Genomic DNA, 21,232 nt, shown 5'->3' with positions numbered 1-21,232 from the left:
AGCAGAAAAGCCTCCCTGGCATTAAACTATCTGCCAAGATTACCTTGTTTTGGTCATTCCTAAAATCCCTTCTTGCCTTCAAGAAGGGCTGATTCCCTCCAGGTAGAGGGTTAATGATAGGAAACTGTGAAAAATAAGCATATGGGGGAACAGCACATGGCAGGTATGGCTCTCACTTCATACGACAGTTCGGACTTTACAGTAGCTAGAAAATTCAATAAACTGAAATGCCTGAGGCTATCCTGCTGAAGTTAACTTTTCTGTTAACTTCAAATTTAGAACTCTATAACTGTGTGCATAAAACATATATATAGATATATGTTTATTTATAATATTACTGAAGATGTGTGAATGTAACTGAATATTAAGAACAGTACATCTTTGAAACTGACTAAAAATTCTTAACTATTATTATGTTCAACAATAATTTTGTTGCTAAGAACTCTGAAACTGCATGTTGTTGACTTTGTCTTAATAAGGTGCTAGATAACACAACTGGAATCGTACATATCCTTAATTTTAGGTCTCAAGATAAAAAGCAGTAACAATGTTAACCAGTGTGTAACAGCTAGTAGCAAGTGTGATGAGTTTGACGAAACTCAGCCTTTTCCTAGGAGCAGAACCTGCAACTTCTGCTTAGGGACATTCCACCTGATTCAATAGCTTTCAGATAATGAGATAATGTTTTACGGAGTTGGAAACTCTTGGAAGCTCATTTATTGTGACCAGTTGAACAAACACACGTGTACACACCCTTCTAGGACTGCAATACCCGGATCACAATTTTGAAAGAAGAGGTTAAAAAAAAAAGAAAAAAACTGTCAGACAGGCTCTTGATTTCTTTGGGGCTATTTCACCTGAGGACGGACAAAGAAACGTCTAATCCCTTGTCTTGCCTCACGAAATGACTTCTCCTTAAATGAACCTCGAAACACATGATGATGAAAAAGAATTGTTATTTCGGTTGTCTTTTAGATACAGATGGAAGGAAACTGACATTGCTAAGCCAGGTTCTTTTTTTTTTAATTCCAACCAGCTGTTTGATCGGCGAGGACCAAAACAAAGACAGACACCAGCTAGTTTTCTGATGACATCCGCGCCCCCATCACGCCTGCACCGGAATCCCAGGTGGAAGCCGCCGATCCAGGGCGCTCACACCCCGAACCCCGCTCCAGACCCGGGGTCCCTCGCCGCCGGCCTACATCTCCCCATCCACGTCTCACTTCCTTTTCGCAGGCGAGCCGCTCAGCAAACCCCCCGAGTGGGTGGGAACACATTCCAGCAATAACAGCCGGGCTGGCCGCCCCAACTCACCAGCCTGCGAAGTTTTCCTTGGCGAGAGGTGTCGGGTTTCAGAGGTTTCCTTCCCCCTTCCCCAAGCCCTGGAACTCCTGGACACCAGCCACTGCCCGGGGTCTGCCTTCCAGGGCGACGGTCCCGGGCACCGCTCCGATTTTTTTTCCCCCCAACCTGTGGCTCTGGATCGCTCCAGCAGCCGGCGGGTCCCCAGCCCCTGCCCGTCCGGACGGCAAGCGGCAGGACTGGAAGCACCACCCCCGAGTCCGCCAAGCTCCGGGATCTGCAGGGTTCGTGTGTGACGAAGGCGTGTCTCCCAGTCCTAAGGCGGACGTGCGGGGCGCACCTCCGGATAATCTTGCTGGTGACTCAAGGGCGCTCGGTTTCTGCTCCGAGTTCTCGGCTCTGTGGGTCTCCAAGCCCCAGCAGCCATCTCATTTTGAGTCCTTGATTTTTCCGTGTTTTCTTGGATTTCTCTTTTCCAAAGAGCCCCTGGACACTGTGAGAACGGCTTCCAGGGCACTGCATTTTCTGCTCCGGGAGGGGAGGTCTTCATTAAGAGACCAAGCAGTTGCCTAAGAGACCAAGGAGCGGAGAGGGGCCTCTGGAAATAAAAGGGCTCGGAAGGAAATACGTGTTTTAAAAGTTAAGGTCTGTTCATATGAATCCATTCACCAGGATGCGCCTTCCTCACCTTTGCCTCCCACAGTCATTTCAGAGATCTGCAGCTGAGTCAGCAGGGGTCGTGTCTATGAGGTCAGAGGAGATCAGGCAGCACACACATTCACTGAACACATCTTTATTAAGCACCTACTATCTGGCCGACACTTGGCAATCATCTGCCCACACCCACGATCCTGGCTGGCTCTCTTGAGATCACATCTCAGACAGACTAAGACATCCTTGGTGTTTAGCCTGATGGTAAGAGCCCAAGGTTGAAGACATACAATAGCAATTGATTTTTTTTCCCCACTGTGAAGAAAATGAAAAAGTTCCAAATGTGCTGCTTGCATGCATGTTGGTGAATGGTGAGGTGACTGCTTAAGTGTTCATTGTTTGACCAGTTCTGCAGAGGGCCTTTGAGGCAACTGAGAGCCGCTGACATTATCAGTGGATCATCTGTGGGAGAAGCGAAAACCCAAACCAAAGGCAAGCAAACAATAGCAAAGCACTGGAGAAGAGGAGCGTTGGAGAAAACATGTGGTTTCACAGGAATCTGCTTATTCTACTAAGAAAATATGGGAGAAGGTCTATTTTCTGTGCCTCAATGTTCTTATCTTGAAAATGGGGAGAATCAAATGCCTTTGTAGGGTTATTGTCAGTAAATGAGTTCAGATCAGCAAAGTGCATAGACCAGTGGTATAGTAAAGTCTCTATGGGTGTTGCCTGCACATTATTTTGGTAACAATCATCTACTCCTTTCTCCCAAAGTAAGGTCTGATTTATAAATACTATTCTGATCTACTGGGAAATATTATTGGAGGTTCGGGTTATAGATTTTCAAATATATATGCTGGGAATATATATTTGTAGTATAATCTATTTTGCATCAGCAATATCTGTATTGCTGTGTGTGTCTATGGGGCCTGAGAGAGAGAAAAGAAATACATAAACAACCTTGACTATTCTTCTTTTCATAGCACGTTAATTTAAAATGATTCTCTGTACATGATATAAATGGCAATCTGTATTCTTCACTTAGTTTCTGTGTTCACTTACTTAATCCTACCAGCTGTTATTTCCCATATTCAACAGCATTTATGGTGCCCTTGTCCATAGATCCTCTCACTGGACTGTCACGATGTTGCTTTGAAAGAGGCAAGGCATCTGTTATTTTTTATTGTCCCCATTTTTAAGAATGAAGAAAACTGAGGTTGAGAAAGTCCCAGCGACACGCCCAGAATCCCAAAGGCCCAGGAATGTAGGATTCAGATCTGCTGATCCGGAAGGCAGAGCTCACAGTAGTCAGGACAGCGTGCCGCCTGCCTTCCGTTTAAGGGAAGGTTCCTGTCGTGAGAAAGTCTAAGACACTCATTTATCATCTGCTCTCTTTGCCACCCTTCCCTTCTCTAAAAGGGAAGCGTGTCAGCGGCCTCGCAGGACTAACTCCTGCAGGGACAGCTCTCCAGGCGTCACCTGCCGCACACATCCCGTGTTTCTAGTTCTGAGGCTCAGAGGCGCTAGTGTTACATGGGGATGCTCTTCAGCTGCTCCAGAGGGTGGACCTTTCCTTCCCTGTGGGAAGAGGGTTCCAAGGAGGAGATGGCAGTGGGAGAATATGAGCAAAATGATTCCTGGCCACTCCATGAAGGCCACTTAGACCAGAGACAGAGCAGAAAAAAAAAAACCCTGGAAAACCATGAAAATAAGGTGACAGCATCCTGTGATGTTAAAAAAAAAAAAAAAAAAAATGCCTTTCTGCACCTGGCGTTTGCCTAGCACAAATTCAATAGACATAATTTCTCTCAATAAGCTTATCACTGAATAAATACAGCCCCAAGGTAAACAGATAAATAAATGTACCTGGGTGTTAAAAATGGTTAAACACCTCTCCCTCCCCAATCTCCTCTGACACAAGAATAAACACATTTGGAGGACTTCCCTGTAGGCCCAGCAGTCAAGGCTTCCAATACAAGAGTGTGGGTTTGATCCCTGGTCGGGAAGTTAAGATCCCACATGCCTCGTGGCCAGAAAACATAAAACAGAAACAATATTTAACAAATTCAATAAAGGCTTTAAAAATGATGTGCATCCAAAAGAATCTTAAAAAATAATAAATACATTTTTATATGTTATGAAATCATAAAGACAAATAAAGAGGAGAGGAGACATCAAGAGATTAAATAAACTGCAATAGATGGTTTGGAAAAACTTAAGTCAGATGGAAGCTGGGTAACCGATAGGAAGAGGAGGAGTTATATATTGCTTGCCTGTAGGAGGGGTGATGGATGAGAAGCAGTAACTCCTTGTGTAACCTGAGAGGCTCAAGCCTAGGAGGTGGAAATACCATCAGAGAAAGAGGCCAGCTGGTGGGGTGAACACAGGGGTTTGGTTAGACGTCTGTATTCAGAATGTCCAGACCCAAAGTTCACTTCCTCACCGCCGTACAATCAACCAATTGTACTTAAGTTTCTCCATCTGCTCAACTCAGCCTCCAGGAAACTGGAGGCTTATTTTCTGGTGAAAGTAAACTAGAGTACTTTGTGGTTTAACAAAATGAACTGAACACATGCATTTTTACTCTGCTCCTGTAGAAAATGAATTAAAAACAAGTGGACTTCAACACAGTAAAAAAAAAAAAAAAAACATTCAAAATTCAAAATACACTCAAAATTTTACAAATTTGAAAGATGGGTGGATTATAAAATGGAAAGTCCAGGAGTATAATTTTTTGTTAAGCAATTAAACACACCAAGATATGTCATTCTGAGATATTAGCAGCCCAGGAACAAAAAGAACAAAAACATCTTCCAGAAACATAAAGCAGATAACATACAAAGGAAACTAATAAAAATGATATTGAATTTCTCAAGAGCAATAATGGATCCAGAAGAGTCTTTAAGTGTCTTCACAATTTATGAGTGAAACTATTTTGAAATGAGAATTGTATACCCATACAAAATGTAGCCAAGTGTGATTAAAATATGTTTAGACGTGTAAGGAACTGAAAACATAATTCCTTTATTGTGTTTAAGGAAGGATCCCAAAAATAGGCTTATAAATCAAAAAAGAGGAGATGGAACCCAGGAAATGAAGGTCCAACACAGGAGACAGTGAAGTGAATTCTCCGTAACAACAGGCCTAGACAGAAGCAGAAGAGCAGACTGCAGAGGCAACGTCTCCTGGAAATAATTATTTCATGGACATGTACATTTGAAACATTTTTGATAATGTGCATGTAGTAGAGACTGAAGTGTTCATCCAGTTCCAGGTTTTCTCTTCTGAGCATCCCACTGGATTTCAATTCTTAGCCCTTTGCTGGTAGGGAGGCATGTAACTGAGTTCCAGCCAATGGCATGTGGGCAGTAGTGACCTATACCACTTCCGGGTCAATCCCATAAAATGACCTATGAGATCCTCCTCATTGGTATCCAGACATAAAGACTCAGTGAAGAGCTCTGAAGCCCTAGACGACATTAAAGCCCCGAGATGAAAGAAATTGAGGCTTTCAATGATCGTGTGGCACAGAAACCCTAACCGTCACCCCTGGGCCATGGCATGAGCAAGAAATAAACTTACACTGAGATAAGCCACTGAGAGTTTTTGGAGTTGTTTGTTAAAGTAGTTAGACTGCTCTGACTGTTACAGTTTGAAAGACCATTTGGGGACATTTATGAATCACTTATGGGTTTCCCAGACGGTGCTAGTGGTAAAGAACCTGCCTGCCAATGCAGGAGACACTGGTTTGATCCCTGGGTCAGGAAGATCCCCTGGAGAAGAATATGGCAACCCACTCCAGTATCCTTCCCTGGAGAATCCCATGGACAGAGGAGCCTGGCGGGCTACAGTCCACAGGGTCGCAAGGAGTTAGACCCGACTAAAGCAGCTGAGCACATGTGCATGAATAGTTTATACCAGGTACAAAGTCTACTAAACAAATTGAAAAAGCATATTAATAACTCAAGGAGAAACAAGAGGTTATGAGTAGAGAAAAGTAATAATAATATAGCATTTCATTCAGATGTGAATATAATCAGAATAATGGGAACTCTAGCAAGAGAGTAAACATAAACCACGATATAACTGCATGTGAAGCGTGAGTTTAGGGAAAGATGGTATACAAATGTGCAAGAGAACTAAATACTCAAGTATTATACATGGAGTCAATACACACTGTGTTACACTGCTAAATAAAGGAAGGCAGGACAAGCAAACCTTTTAGAAATACGCAAGTAAGAATAATAAAAATCCACTAAAAGAGTCAAAGTCAGGAGTTTTGCTGTAGGGATTAAGACTAGGACTTAAGAGGAAATCTGTGCTATTTTTAAAGAATTTGAACACCTCTTTTAAAAACTATTAGATGTTTTTACCTTAGTAAAAATAATATTGAAGTAGTTTTAAAATATACAGAAGAAGACAAAAGATACTTATTCAATAGAGAAAAGATTATAATTCATTATTACTTTCATATATTTTTGCATAATAGCCTAAGAGCAGTGGAGGAAGTCAATTTGGGGTGCAGACTGAAGATAGATTGGAGAGGTTTGCACAGTCATTTATTGACTCAGCAAACATTTATTAAGTAACATGCGCCTGATCCTTAGGGCTATCAGGCACTAGAGATGAAGTGGAGAACTTGAAGGAAAAACGTAAGGTACACTGAGGAAAGGAGCATTTCACAGTTTTAAACAAAAAATATATTTGGTTTCTTCTCTCTTGTCCTAGGTGACACGAGCCACTGACTTAGCTTGCCTTTCGTACTTCAAAATCCTCTTATAAAAGGTCCACACTGATGAGATCAGAGGTTTCCTAACTCACCCCTCTTCTGGGACTGAAGTGAAGGCTGTGCTAGGCAGTCACGCTCAGGTTTGCCTCCACCCTCTGCTGACCTGCAGTCCATATGAGGTCTCTCTAATCACAAATAACGATCAACCCCTCCCTAGTATGAGGAGGCCCCACAGTATGATTCAAACTCACAAGACTGGACTCCCAGGTCATGCTAGTTTTCCTAACTACTTTTAGAGACATGATGTCAAGGAATACATATACCTGAATGAATTTTTACTGGCAATTATTTTAAATGTGTAACACATCAAGACCTATTTTAGGCATTAAAGTGGACCTGTTCACATAATTATATGTATAGCATCTATTTTATGGAGATGTCTTAATTTCCCCACTTCTAATTTCATTTTGACTCAGTTTCTTAAAATGTGAAATGGACATACACTGGAACTTTATATGGAAATTATGTATCTTAGCCTAATTCTCTCTGTGTTAAAGAAACATTCTGTGGGAAGGGACCAAATGGTTTCATGAATAATGTTTGCAATATAGACAAAAAACAAAAAATGCTATAATTATGGGCAAAATTACCATGATAAAATTCTTTTATCAATTTATCAAATTGATTAAGAAAAAATAGATTCATATTGATGAAAACTAAGGAGACAGGAAAGAATACAGTGACAACATATATACCTACACATAAATGTAGTCATATATCAACATATATAATTGCACACACGGACATTGGTACTGTCATTTAAAAGCACACGTGAAGTATGTAGGTACATATGCTTAAAGCTAGCTTTACAGTGAGCTACAAAATAAAATGTCATATGAGCCTACCATGTAAATGTAAATAACCATAAGGTGATTCTGTCATTTTCCCAAAATATCAAAAAATAGTGTTCTTGTTCACAATTTTTGCTGCTTTTTAACTGCAAACACTTCAATTGAGATGCTGTACACCCAGGAATAATTTAATCTGTCTTTTAGCAAATTATCAGGTAATCTGTTCAAGCATCCAAGCTAATATTGATTGATGTAATTTCAGGTAAATATGTCTTCTTCTCCAAATACTTTCTTGATCAAATTAAAGTTCTTTCATTAATATTCCATTATAAAAGATCTAGAGTGATACCAATATAAGATAAACATATTTTTAAAGGCATAATCTGGGAAATAATGTGCCTTGTCTGAACATATATGGTATTAGAAGATAATTTGCAAAAATAACAATTAGCAAATGAAGATTTGGTGATATCCAAGAATCCCAAGTTAAATAATTACTTTTTTAAAATTTATTTTTAATTGGAGGGTAACTGTTTTACAATGTTGCACTGGTTTCTGCTGTACAACAATGTCATTTAGCTCTAAGCCTAGATATGAATATATCCCCTTCCTCTAACTTCCCTCCTATCCATAAATGATTACTTTTTAAACCTATGTTTTTAAGAAATAGTTAGGCTGTTTCATTAAATGATCTTAAATTATCATTACATGAAATATCATTTAATGCATTTTTGTAATCAAAATGGCAACAGTTTATATACCTATAATAGTTCTATCATATTTGTAAGATATATTTAAATTTCCTATTTCCAAAATAGCATGAAAACTGTAAGTACCTTAGCCCATATAATACCTCCTGAAATATGCATCGCTGCCATAACCACTAAATAGGTCCCCATTTTGTGCAATTTCTATACATATTTTATTACTGAAGATTGAGAGAATGGAAGAAAATCTCTGTGTGCATCGTATAAAACACATGTTTGCTGGAACTATTCAACAAATTATAAATAATTTATTTTTAAAGTCATATATTTCATGCAAGTCTTAGGAGAGACAATGTTTTTATTTTTTATTTTTTTATTATTATTATTATTTTTTTTATTTTTTTTTTCCAGTGGGTTTTGTCATACATTGATATGAATCAGCCATGGATTTACATGTATTCCCAATCCCGATCCCCCCTCCCACCTCCCTCTCCACCCGATTCCTCTGGGTCTTCCCAGTGCACCAGGCCGGAGCACTTGTCTCGTGCATCCCACCTGGGCTGGTGATCTGTTTCACCATAGATAGCATACATGCTGTTCTTTTGAAATATCCCACCCTCACATTCTCCCACAAAGTTCAAAAGTCTGTTCTGTATTTCTGTGTCTCTTTTTCTGTTCTGCATATAGGGTTATCGTTATCACCTTTCTAAATTCCATATACATGTGTCAGTATGCTGTAATGTTCTTTATCTTTCTGGCTTACTTCACTCTGTATAATGGGCTCCAGCTTCATCCATCTCATTAGGACTGGTTCAAATGAATTCTTTTTAATGGCTGAGTAATATTCCATGGTGTATATGTACCACAGCTTCCTTATCCATTCATCTGCTGATGGGCATCTAGGTTGCTTCCATGTCCTGGCTATTATAAACAGTGCTGCGATGAACATTGGGGTGCACGTGTCTCTTTCAGATCTGGTTTCCTCAGTGTGTATGCCCAGAAGTGGGATTGCTGGGTCATATGGCAGTTCTATTTCCAGTTTTTTAAGAAATCTCCACACTGTTTTCCATAGCGGCTGTACTAGTTTGCATTCCCACCAACAGTGTAAGAGGGTTCCCTTTTCTCCACACCCTCTCCAGCATTTATTGCTTGTAGACTTTTGGATAGCAGCCATCCTGACTGGCGTGTAATGGTACCTCATTGTGGTTTTGATTTGCATTTCTCTAATAATGAGTGATGTTGAGCATCTTTTCATGTGTTTGTTAGCCATCTGTATGTCTTCTTTGGAGAAATGTCTGTTTAGTTCTTTGGCCCATTTTTTGATTGGGTCATTTATTTTTCTGGAATTGAGCTTCAGGAGTTGCTTGTATATTTTTGAGATTAATCCTTTGTCTGTTTCTTCATTTGCTATTATTTTCTCCCAATCTGAGGGCTGTCTTTTCACCTTACTCATAGTTTCCTTTGTAGTGCAAAAGCTTTTAAGTTTCATTAGGTCCCATTTGTTTAGTTTTGCTTTTATTTCCAATATTCTGGGAGGTGGGTCATAGAGGATCTTGCTTTGATTTATGTCGGAGAGTGTTTTGCCTATGTTCTCCTCTAGGAGTTTTATAGTTTCTGGTCTGACATTTAGATCTTTAATCCATTTTGAGTTTATTTTTGTGTATGGTGTTAGAAAGTGTTCTAGTTTCCTTCTTTTACAAGTGGTTGACCAGTTTTCCCAGCACCACTTGTTAAAGAGGTTGTCTTTTTTCCATTGTATATCCTTGCCTCCTTTGTCAAAGATAAGGTGTCCATAGGTTCGTGGATTTATCTCTGGGCTTTCTATTCTGTTCCATTGATCTATATTTCTGTCTTTGTGCCAGTACCATACTGTCTTGATGACTGTGGCTTTGTAGTAGAGTCTGAAGTCAGGCAGGTTGATTCCTCCAGCTCCATTCTTCTTTCTCAAGATTACTTTGGCTATTCGAGGTTTTTTGTATTTCCATACAAATTGTGAAATTCTTTGGTCTAGTTCTGTGAAAAATACCATTGGTAGCTTGATAGGGATTGCATTGAATCTATAGACTGCTTTGGGTAGAATAGCCATTTTGACAATATTAATTCTTCCAATCCATGAACACGGTATGTTTCTCCATCTGTTTGTGTCCTCTTTGATTTTTTTCATCAGTGTTTTATAGTTTTCTATGTATAGGTCCTTTGTTTCTTTAGGTAGATATACTCCTAAGTATTTTATTCTTTTTGTTGCAATGGTGAATGGTATTGTTTCCTTAATTTCTCTGTCTGTTTTTTCATTGTTAGTATATAGGAATGCAAGGGATTTCTGTGTGTTAATTTTATATCCTGCAACTTTACTATATTCATTGATTAGCTCTAGTAATTTTCTGGAAGAGTCTTTAGGGTTTTCTATGTAGAGGATCATGTCATCTGCAAACAGTGAGCGTTTCACTTCTTCTTTTCCTATCTGGATTCCTTTTACTTCTTTTTCTGCTCTGATTGCTGTGGCCAGAACTTCCAACACTATGTTGAATAGTAGTGGTGAGAGTGGGCACCCTTGTCTTGTTCCTGATTTCAGGGGAAATGCCTTCAATTTTTCACCATTGAGGGTGATGCTTGCTGTGGGTTTGTCATATATAGCTTTTATTATGTTGAGGTATGTTCCTTCTATTCCTGCTTTTTGGAGAGTTTTAATCATAAATGAGTGTTGAATTTTGTCAAAGGCTTTCTCTGCATCTATTGAGATAATCATATGGTTTTTATCTTTCAATTTGTTAATGTGGTGTATTACATTGATTGATTTGCGGATATTAAAGAATCCTTGCATTCCTGGGATAAAGCCCACTTGGTCATGGTGTATGATTTTTTTAATATGTTGTTGGATTCTGTTTGCTAGAATTTTGTTAAGGATTTTTGCATCTATGTTCATCAGTGATATTGGCCTGTAGTTTTCTTTTTTTGTGGCATCTTTGTCTGGTTTTGGAATTAGGGTGATGGTGGCCTCATAGAATGAGTTTGGAAGCTTACCTTCTTCTGCAATTTTCTGGAAGAGTTTGAGTAAGATAGGTGTTAGCTCTTCTCTAAATTTTTGGTAGAATTCAGCTGTGAAGCCATCTGGTCCTGGGCTTTGAGAGACAATGTTTTTAAAGAACTGGTAAAAGAACACATGATCAGAATGAAGATACAAAAGCTGATAAGAACTTCTCCTTTTCTTGCATTACACTGCCTGTGAAAGTAAAGTGTCAATTGTCCAGTCATGTCCAGTTCTTTGCGGCCCATGGACTGTAGCCCACCAGGTTCCTCTGTCCATGGGATTCTCCAGGCAAGAACACTGGAGTGTTCTTCTCCATTCCCTTCTCCAGGGGATCTTTCTCATCCAGGGATCGAACACAGGTCTCCCGCATTGCAGGCAGATTCTTTACCGTTTGAGCTACCTGGGAAGCCACTATCTGTAAGATGTGGTAAGTATTAGTCCTCTTATAAAGCATTCAAACCCCATTTTTTGTTTGTGGAGTCTTAATTCATGTCTTGGTGAGAGCTCCCTGTAAAAACCAAAGGGATCAGCTAGTCATGACAGTCTTGGCAGAATGTGAATGTGGGCAGAATGCAGTAGCATAAAGTGGTTCCAATGGTGCTGTTCTAATTACATGATCAAGTGCTTTTAGACTTACAACTCTAGCCCTATGCCAGCATGCCCTGGAGTGGAGACCACAAAATATCAAACCTGGAAAAAGGAATCTTACAACTAGAAAAAATACGAAACTTGCTAATTTACACAAGCAAAGAAGTGAAAAATACATATGGGAATGGATTTGAAAGGTGCTTATACCAGGGAGGAAGGAACACAGTTTTAGAACAGGATGGCTGGTTAATATGGATGTTCAGGATAAAATGCACTAATCTGATTAGCTCAGAATACTTGCAATTGTTTTCAGTCTGATGGAATTCAAACCTAGAGTAATCCCTACCTTAATTCAAAGACCTACTCTTTATCTTTAGGAAGGACACTGAACAACTCTGCAGATACCATGCGGAATGTCTTCTTTGTACATTTGCCCAAAAGACCATGTTGCTATTACAATTTCCCAAGGTGATTTTGGGGAAACATAATCTTTTTCCGAACAGTAGAATGTCAACCCTGAGATATGACTAATGTCTGAGTAATAAGAAAGTCACTGCAATTCAAAGATAGGAGTCAGGGCTGATGCCTTAATCAAATTCAGCTTCACAGTGGACTCAATAGGAACTCAAATCCATCTCATTTTTCTCTAACCAATAGGTTAAATGTGATAGAAAGCTAATTTGAAGATATTGAAACTATGCAATGCAACCATAGAGAATACTTACAATTGGATAGTTTTTCTCTGAAAGAATTACAGATATTCGTGTCATTATTAGGAAAGATGCAAAAAAAGCTGATTCCTATCACATCTCCACTTGATTCTCTACAATGACCTGTGTTTAAGATGGATGGGTGTTCAAGAATGTCAATAAACTTAATCAGGTGATTTCAACTGCAACTAATGCAATTAAAGAGACACAGTTTCTAAGATAGCTTCTTATATGATATACTTGATGAAAGTGTGAAAGTGTTAGTTATTCAGTCATGTCCACCTCTTTGTGTCCCCAGGCTCCTCTGTCCGTGGGATTCTCCAGGCAAGAATACCGGAGGGGGTTGCCATTTTCTTTTCCAGGAAATCTTCCCAAACCAGGGATTGAACCCAGGTCTTCTGCACTGCAGGCAGATTCTTTACCATTTGAGGCATCAGGGAAGCCAATATACTTGCATAGATGACTCTAAATCATTTATTTACTGAATTACCTGAAAGTCTCTCCAGTTGATCCAGATTTAGACAGAGCATTTCTGTTTCTTGTACTTTAAGCCCAAGAGGTTTATAATAAAAGAATTATCTGTAGTAGTGTGCTATATAGAACCTTTGGCATCTTACTAGCAGAGAAATCATTTTAGAAGCTTCTATGTGTAAAATCATAGAATGGAAAGTCTTCCCAGGTTCAGGACAAAGTAAGGTAAACAAGCATTCTAAATCGGAAGGTTTGGCTTTCCGTCCATCGTTGGCCAAAAGACATTTGTGGTGATTCTTCTTTGATTTTTATATGTCAGAAACAGGGATTTAAGATAATTCGTTCTGCTTATAAAAATTTCATATGTCTGACAATAGTATATGTGTCCAAAGAATGAATGTTTGTTGAATGAGTCAATAAATAAATGAATTTGTTCACTACCTTGACATCCTTAGTGAGTGAATTTTCTCAAAAAGTGGGAGTGGCAGGAAGGAGAAGAGTCTCTTGTCCATTCTGATTTTGATATATTTCATCAAATCTTATTTTTCATAACTGAAAAATTAAAAATTCAAAAAATAGACTTATAAAAATGATTCAAAGAGCTGTATATCAGACTCTCAAAGTGAATGTGATCTGAGACAAAAGCAACCACAGCAAATTAAGGAAACTCCTTGAGGCAGCATGATACAAATGTGTGTATTTTTTTTTTCAGTGAAAATTAGAAAGAGAAACTTTGATTCTCTCATTTTAGTTATCATAAACTTATGCTACAATTAAAAGTAAACATATTTGCAACTCTCCTACTATTTAACACAAGATAAATAAATCAAGAAATGCCTTGGCTATTCCTGGGCACCCTCAGCCTTGCCTCATCTTATTAGTGACTAAACTGGATCTGTAACAATCAGAAAATGCACGGCCCAACTTGTACTTAATTATCTAAGATCTTTTAACATTGGTCATCACCCTTTGCAGTGTGCTTTCTCCAACTCATAGCAAGTGGTTACAAGTTTTCTGTCTCTTCTTCCTCCTTGAGACTTTCACTGTAAAGACAAAACTATTATCATTTATACTTCTCTTTTACAGTTAGGAACTAAAATGAAATATTTGCTTAAATAATTCATTCAATTGTTAATAACCACCCAATAAGTTAGAGGGAAATTTAATATGTAAAACCACACATGGCCATTCCTCAGTTATTTTGGGATAAATATATTTACAGATAGAGAAGGAACACAGATAAAGGCTTTTGTTAACACTGGAAATTTGTAAAATATCTCAAAGTTGAATACAGTCCCTGACCCCATAACTCAATGACCCCATGATTTATGGAGTTGCAACTATTATTGCATGCAAGTTAGTTTTGACTTGACATTGGCTTCTTGCTTTCAATATGCTCCTATGGAGCCATAAAGCATTTGCAGTCCCTTAATGACCTCCCAGTACTCTTACTGGTACAATTGATGGGTTTTAGCTAAGACAGGTAACTACCAAATCTGCTTCTCCACAGTAACTCCAAAAGGGCTTGCTGCTTACACCTCTGCTTGTTATAATAATGTTTTATTTTACACTGTTAACAGAGACTATGAATTGTTTCATTTCTACTGCTTTCTGTTTTTACAAAAACAATTAATTATAGTCAATAAACCAGTTGAAAAAAGTAAAGGATTATATATTCAAATTTAATAAATACAAACACTCAATGTATGGCAAAAACCACTGCAATATTATAAAGTAATTAGCCTCCAATTAAAATAAATAATTTAAAAAATGAGATGAGATTTATCTAGCTGATAAATTAAAAATACTAAGTAGTATATCAAATTCTCTCAAGCATTTATGTGCTTTAACAGTGAAAATTAAAATTCACACTTTTGGATTTCACTAGCTAGAATAATTATCTCATCTATTTATTTGCTGATCCTCAAAATAAAACATTTTGTCTCCACTTTGTCTTTTTAGGTGTCCCTGTTTAATGCATATTTCTTCATTCAATTAATGTCTGCCTACAATTTTAAAAATTGTATCATTTGACTGAATATCTGCCCTGATTATCATGATACTGACAAGAGGGAAAGGTTTGAGTTTTAACAGATACTTTTGTTCAATAGCTCTTATTAAATTTCTTTCTTCAAAATATTGTGATTTTTTAAAAATCTGTTAGGCGGTAATAAATTAAGTATAATATGGTTGGTTCTAGGACCCATGTAATAACCATGCCTATTTTCTTGAGTCCTCAGTATTGTTTTTGACCATTAAAAAGCATTTTATTTCATGAAAACATGAAGCATTCTATTCTATACCTTAGCTTAGCTGATTTATCCATTAAATTAAAACTATAATGTTCTTTTATGACTACAGTGACCCTAGTTCTAGGATAATTCATTTCCCTAAAGCTGTAACTTATGATAATTTTTGTACACAGTGACTAATATGTAGTCAAAAATTTAGACTATATTTTTTTAAAGTTAACATTCTAATCCAAAAAAAGGTAACTGCTGGTGATTTATCCCTTGGCACATAAATATTTTTAAATGAGTAGCAATTTACATTACGAAATTCTACAGTATACTGGACATGAGAATGCTGTCACTGTGACTGCCACCTGTGACTGCCCCGTCCCAACAGTTCTCAACTTACTCAGAATAAGCGTCATGAAGTTCGTCAGGGAATGGTGGTAGTTCAGTCTCTCAGTTGTCTCCAGCTCTTTGCAACCCTGAGGTCTGTAGCCCACCAGGCTCCTCTGCCCATTGGATTTCCCAGGCAAGAATACTGGAGTGGGTTGCCATTTCCTTCTCCAGGGGATCTTCCCAACCCAGGGATCGAACCTGGGTCTCCTGCAATGCAAAACGATTCTTTACTGCTGAGCCACCAGACTAGTTTAAGGCCTAATGAGCACAAAGGATCACTGAGGACTGACAATAACATGACTTAACGTCGTTTCTGCATAAAAATGTTGCTGTTACAAAGTAGGATTTAACCCTCCCAGCCTCCTCTTAGTGTTTATTAGTATTAAATAGTTAAGTCCTGTGTACCTAATGCTTTGCTTATGGTTAGTTTGGATTCAGCACCTATTTCATATTTTTCACTTATTTGTGTCTATTTATATCCCAACCTGCTTTATAAAGATGATAGTTTTTTATATAAGTGCATAAAAATCCAGTAACAATTGAAATCAATAAATACAAAAAAGGGCCATAAAGTTGAATAGGCACTTTATAAAAAGAGAAAAATCCAAATATCCAGTAAACATGAAAAGTTGCTCAACCCCATTAGCCAGCAGAGAAATGCAGATTAAATCATAATGAGATACAACTATGCATCTCTGGGTATGAATAAAACCAAATACCAGGTGTTGGTGAGGGCATGGGGCAAATGAAATGCTTGTTTATTGCTAGTGGAAGTGTAAATTGGTTTGACTATTTTGGAAAACTAAACTTGGGCAGAGATATGGCCCATTTTAAATGTATGATTTGTAGAACTTTGGGCTTCCCTGGCGGCTCAGGCAGTAAAGAATCCACCTGCAATGTGGGAGACCTTGGTTCGATCCCGGGGTTGAGTGAATTCCCCTGGAGGAGGGCATGACAACCCACTCCAGTATTCTTGCCTGGAGAATCCCCATGGACAGAGGAAACTATTGGGCTACAGTCCATGAGGTTGCAAAGAGTTGGACACGACTAAGCGACTAAGCACGCAGAACTCTGTAACATGTTCACCAGAAGTCTTTTACAAGAGCTACTTGTAGTATTAATAATTGCAAACTGAAAACAACTTAGATGTTCATTAATAATAACATAAAAAATTAAACATCATCAACTCAATGGACATGTGTTAGAGCAAACTCCAGGAGGCAGTGGAGGTCAGGGAAGCCTGGCGTGCGGCAGTCCATGGGGTCGCAAAGAGTTGGACTCAACTGAGTGAATGAACAACAACAAAAAAACCCTAAAGTTACTTGTGTTCATAAAATGGAATATTACACATCAATGGGGACAGAGTGTTTTTACCTGCAATATTAGTGAATCACACAGGCATAATGCTGCAAAAGAAAATCCAGCCACAAAACAATATATATGTCGAATATGTATATATTCAAAGGCAGGCAAAATTAATCTATAGAGTTAGCCACCAAGATAGTGGTTATCTTGTCGGGGTTGATGGCAGTGGCTAAGAAGAGACTGGAGAGAAATTCTAGGGATGTTCCAGCTCTTCATTTGTGTGCTGGTTACAAGATGCATTTGTTCCGTGATCAAACATACAATTTGTACACATTTCTGCATGCACTTTGTCCAGCCGTAAAATTATCTTAAAAGATAAATTGACAATAAATGAAAACTGAAATCAGATTACAGTGAAAAACAGAATGTGAATGGATGAAGTCAGAAGTTAGGCTAGCACAGAAAAATACCTTCTCTAACATTTGTTAGAGACCATTAAGTCGATATCATCCATTACGTCCATAAAAACAAACCTGTTGCTTAAAAGACACCTGCCCATTCATATAACTAAGATCTCTGTTCCCTTGCATAGCCAATGATCTTGGCTGTGTAATAAGCTATGGTTTCCAGAACATTTTGATAATAAAATACCACAATGAATTGGTTTGGGGTGGTTTCTTAAAACAGCTACCAGTGTAGAAAGATGGTATTAATAGGAAATTACAATTCAGTAAAAGTAAATAAGCAGTTCTATGGGCAAATGAGGGGTTCACAAAATGGAATTCTTTGCAAGTTTAATCTAGTTGAGGAAATGGTTTTAGAGTAAGGAATTGATAGGCTGTATCCTCAGTACATAGGTTTTGATAAGACCTGAGGCAAATGGATGTCAGACTGTATCTCCCCAGGAGTACATGAACAGCAACCATGATATTGCTGGTTACATGAGGATTCCATGGGTTTCAGCCAATACATAAAGGAGACATATTGTTACGAAAGCCGAGGAACTTGTAAGGATGTGTGTCTGATAGAAGAGTTACATGTTTCTGCTCAAGGTTCCACCAAGACAGGCTCCTCCGTAAGCAGTTTGGGGCTCTTCCCTACTATACAGTCATCACATCCCTGAAGTTCCACCTCGTGGAGCATTAACCCAGTCTTGAGGGGAAAAAAATTATGTAGATGTGACCCATGCATTTTCAATGGAAACACTACTACCCATAAGTGGGTGAAATTCACTCTTGGAGAGTGAAATAATCTTATTCTTTGTATGTAAAGACACAGATATACACACAGCATATACATAGATGTACTACATATCTGTGGTATTAAAATTTCATGGCAGGGGGCAATTAAGAGGGAAAAACAAAAAGGCTTCTTGGATTGGGGTGGGGGTATGAAATAAAGGTTAAGAAAAACTGATGTAAACAAACGCTAAACACAAAACAATATCAGCTACCTTTCTCCAGCCCTGATTCACAGCTATTTAAATATTTAAACTTCCACCATAACCTCATTCATTTAATATAAATAATTTATTATATATTGATACATTCTCAAAACGAATAAGTTAACTAAGTTAAATGTAGGACCATGTCTAGTAAAAAGATGAATTTGGGTTTAGAATATTAATATTTTGGCTTGGTTGTTGTTCTACTAATGTAGTCCTGTGTTGGGAAAGTAAAAAATTGTGTTATACTGCTTAACAACCCCTGTCTTTTTATGGTCTGCAGTAGGAGGGAGTAGATATAGCTCACTCAAGACGTGTATCTTGTGGTTGTTAAAAATAAAAAGTAGCCAGAGGGTAATATGCTCTAGAGCACTGAAGTGGAATCACTGAAATTAATTTCTTTAAAAAAACAGAAAGTCCTCAATGTAACTGGTGAAACAATGCAAAAGCATATAAAGCCATAAATTCCCTTACTGAATTTTGTCCAACACCCTCGAGTTACTCAAAGGCATTTCCACAAGCTTTTTTCCCCTGCTTTATTGAGATATAATTGCCGTATAACATTGTATAAGTTTCAGGTGTATGATGAAATGATCTTATATATGTACGTATTGCAAACTGATTACCACAATAAAATCAGTTAATAGAGCAATCACCTCATATAGTTATAATCGTGTGTGTCTGTGTGTTTGTGTGTGTGTGAACTTTTAAAATCTACTCTCTTAGATAACTTTCAAATCTACAAACAGTAATGTTAACCATATTTACATACTATACATGACCGTACCTTACATCCCCAGAAACTGATTCATCTTATACCTTGTATCCTTTGGCCACCTTTCTCATGCCTCACCCTCCAACTCTTGCCCCTGATGACTACCAACCTATTCTCTGTGTCTCTGAATCAGGGTTTTTTACATTTTATTTATTTTTATTTTTGGCTGTGCTTGGGTCCTGGTTGTGGCACTCGGGCTTTCTCTAATGATGGTGAGCGGGAAGTGTTCTCTAGTTGCTGTGCGCAGACTCCTCACTGCACTGGCTTCTCTCACTGCAAAGCATGGGCTCAAGGGCATGTGGGCTTCAGCAGTTGTGGCTCCTGGGCTCTCGAGCACAGGCTTAGTTGTTGCACGGCATGTGGGATCTCCCCGGATCAGGGACTGAACCCGCGTCTCCTTCATTGGCAGGCAGATTCTTTACCATTGAGCCACCAGAGAAGCCCCAAGTACAGAGTTTTTAAATTCCATGTAAGTGAGATCCTAAGTGTCTTTTTATTTCTGACCTGTTTCACTAAGCATAATATCCTCAAGTTTCACCCATGTTGCTGCAGATGGTAGAATTTCCTTCTCTTATGACTGAATAATGTTCTCTTGTGTGTGTATCACATTTCTTTATCCATTCTTGCATCAATGGATACATAGATAGCTTCCATGTCTTGGCTATTGTAAATAGTGCTGCAATGAACATGGGGTGCAGATATCTCGTCAAGATAGTGATTTCATTTTGTTAGGTTATAAGCTCAGAAGTGGAATTGCTGGATCACATGTTAGTCCTATTTTTAATTTCTTGAGGAACCTCTATAACTGTTTTTCATAGTGACTGCACCAGTTTGCATTTTCACCAACCTGTCACAAGGCTTCCCTTTTCTCCACTTCCTCACGAACTCCTGTTATCTCTTGGCCTTTTGATAATGGCCTTTCCAATGGGCCTGAGATGATATCTCATGGCTTTCATTTGCATTTCCCTGATGATCAGTGATGTTGAGCACTTTGTCATGTGCCTGTTGGCCATGTGAATATCTTCTTTGGAAGCATGTCTAGTCAGTTCCTTTGCCCATGTATACTTGAATTATTTGGTATTCATGCTATTGATTTGTAAAAGTTCCTTATATATTTTGGATATGGATTCCTTATCAGATGTGTGGTTTGCAAACATTGTCTCCCACCCTGTAGGTTCTCTCCTCACCTTGCGGCTCGCTTTCTCAGTCTGACGTGGTCCCACCAGTTTACTTCGCTCTTGCTGCTTGTGCTTTAGATGTCATGTCCAAAAATCACTGTGAAGGCCAAGGTCAAAGAGCCTCTTCTCTGTTTTTTTCTAGGAGTTTTATGGTTTCGAGTCTCACTTTTAAGTTTTTAATCCGTTTTGAGTAAATTTCAATAAGTAGCAAAATGGAGAAGTACAATTTCATTCTTTTGCATGTGAATATCCAATTTTCCCAGCCACCATGTATTGAGAAAACTGTCTTTTCTCTATTGCATATTCTTGCGTGTCTTTTTTAATACTAGTTGACCCTTATATGTATGCAGAAGCTTCTTCATGTTCATATACAGGTTGTTTTTTAAAGGTTAGTTATAGTAAATAAATCTGGATCATAAATTTTGGTCTATACCTGCTTTCCCAGTACAGTATCCAAGTTGATTAGGTGCTGCTACAAAGTAGTTGCCAAATAAGCCATGGGCCTAAAATGCTTAATATCTGACCCTTTACAAAGAAAGTTTGCTGTCCCTAACAATAGAGCATAATTTCTGGTTTATTTATTTCATGCAAGACTGAATCCATTACAATGTTATTATAAAAGGATGTGTAATTAGATGAAAAGAGACTCACAATGCATATGAACCAAGCAATTGAAAACAGTATACACGGTAGAAGTCACTTTCAGCTAAATTATGCATCTATAAAGATATATGCTTATCTATGTCTATAGTTAGTTAAATAGATAGATAGATGACACCATCTGGGCCACTGTGCTTAGAACTGAAGGAGCTCAACTGTCTGACAAGTTCCATTTCTGACCCAGCTAGTTACCAATTTGTTTA

The 21,232-nt window shown here is 38.3% G+C and overlaps 1 protein-coding gene across 2 annotated transcripts in view; it reads right to left on the bottom strand.

Moving 5' to 3' along the window:
* Window positions 1-21,232, bottom strand: part of RAB27B (RAB27B, member RAS oncogene family) — a 169,880-nt gene that overhangs the window by 63,870 nt on the left and 84,778 nt on the right. The window contains exon 1 of one of the 2 annotated variants that reach the window (XM_061131395.1): window positions 1,315-1,586. The exons of the other annotated variant lie outside the window; for it this stretch is intronic. The gene's annotated coding sequence lies outside the window, so the exon portion shown is untranslated. Of the gene's footprint in view, window positions 1-1,314; window positions 1,587-21,232 lie in introns of those variants that run through there. 2 annotated transcript variants of the gene reach the window in all.

This window comes from Dama dama, chromosome 27, assembly GCF_033118175.1.
Source record: "Dama dama isolate Ldn47 chromosome 27, ASM3311817v1, whole genome shotgun sequence".
Classification (NCBI taxonomy): Eukaryota; Metazoa; Chordata; class Mammalia; order Artiodactyla; family Cervidae; genus Dama; species Dama dama.
The sequence above is the reverse complement of the archived record's forward strand: the minus strand, read 5'-3'. Positions and strand labels throughout refer to the sequence as shown.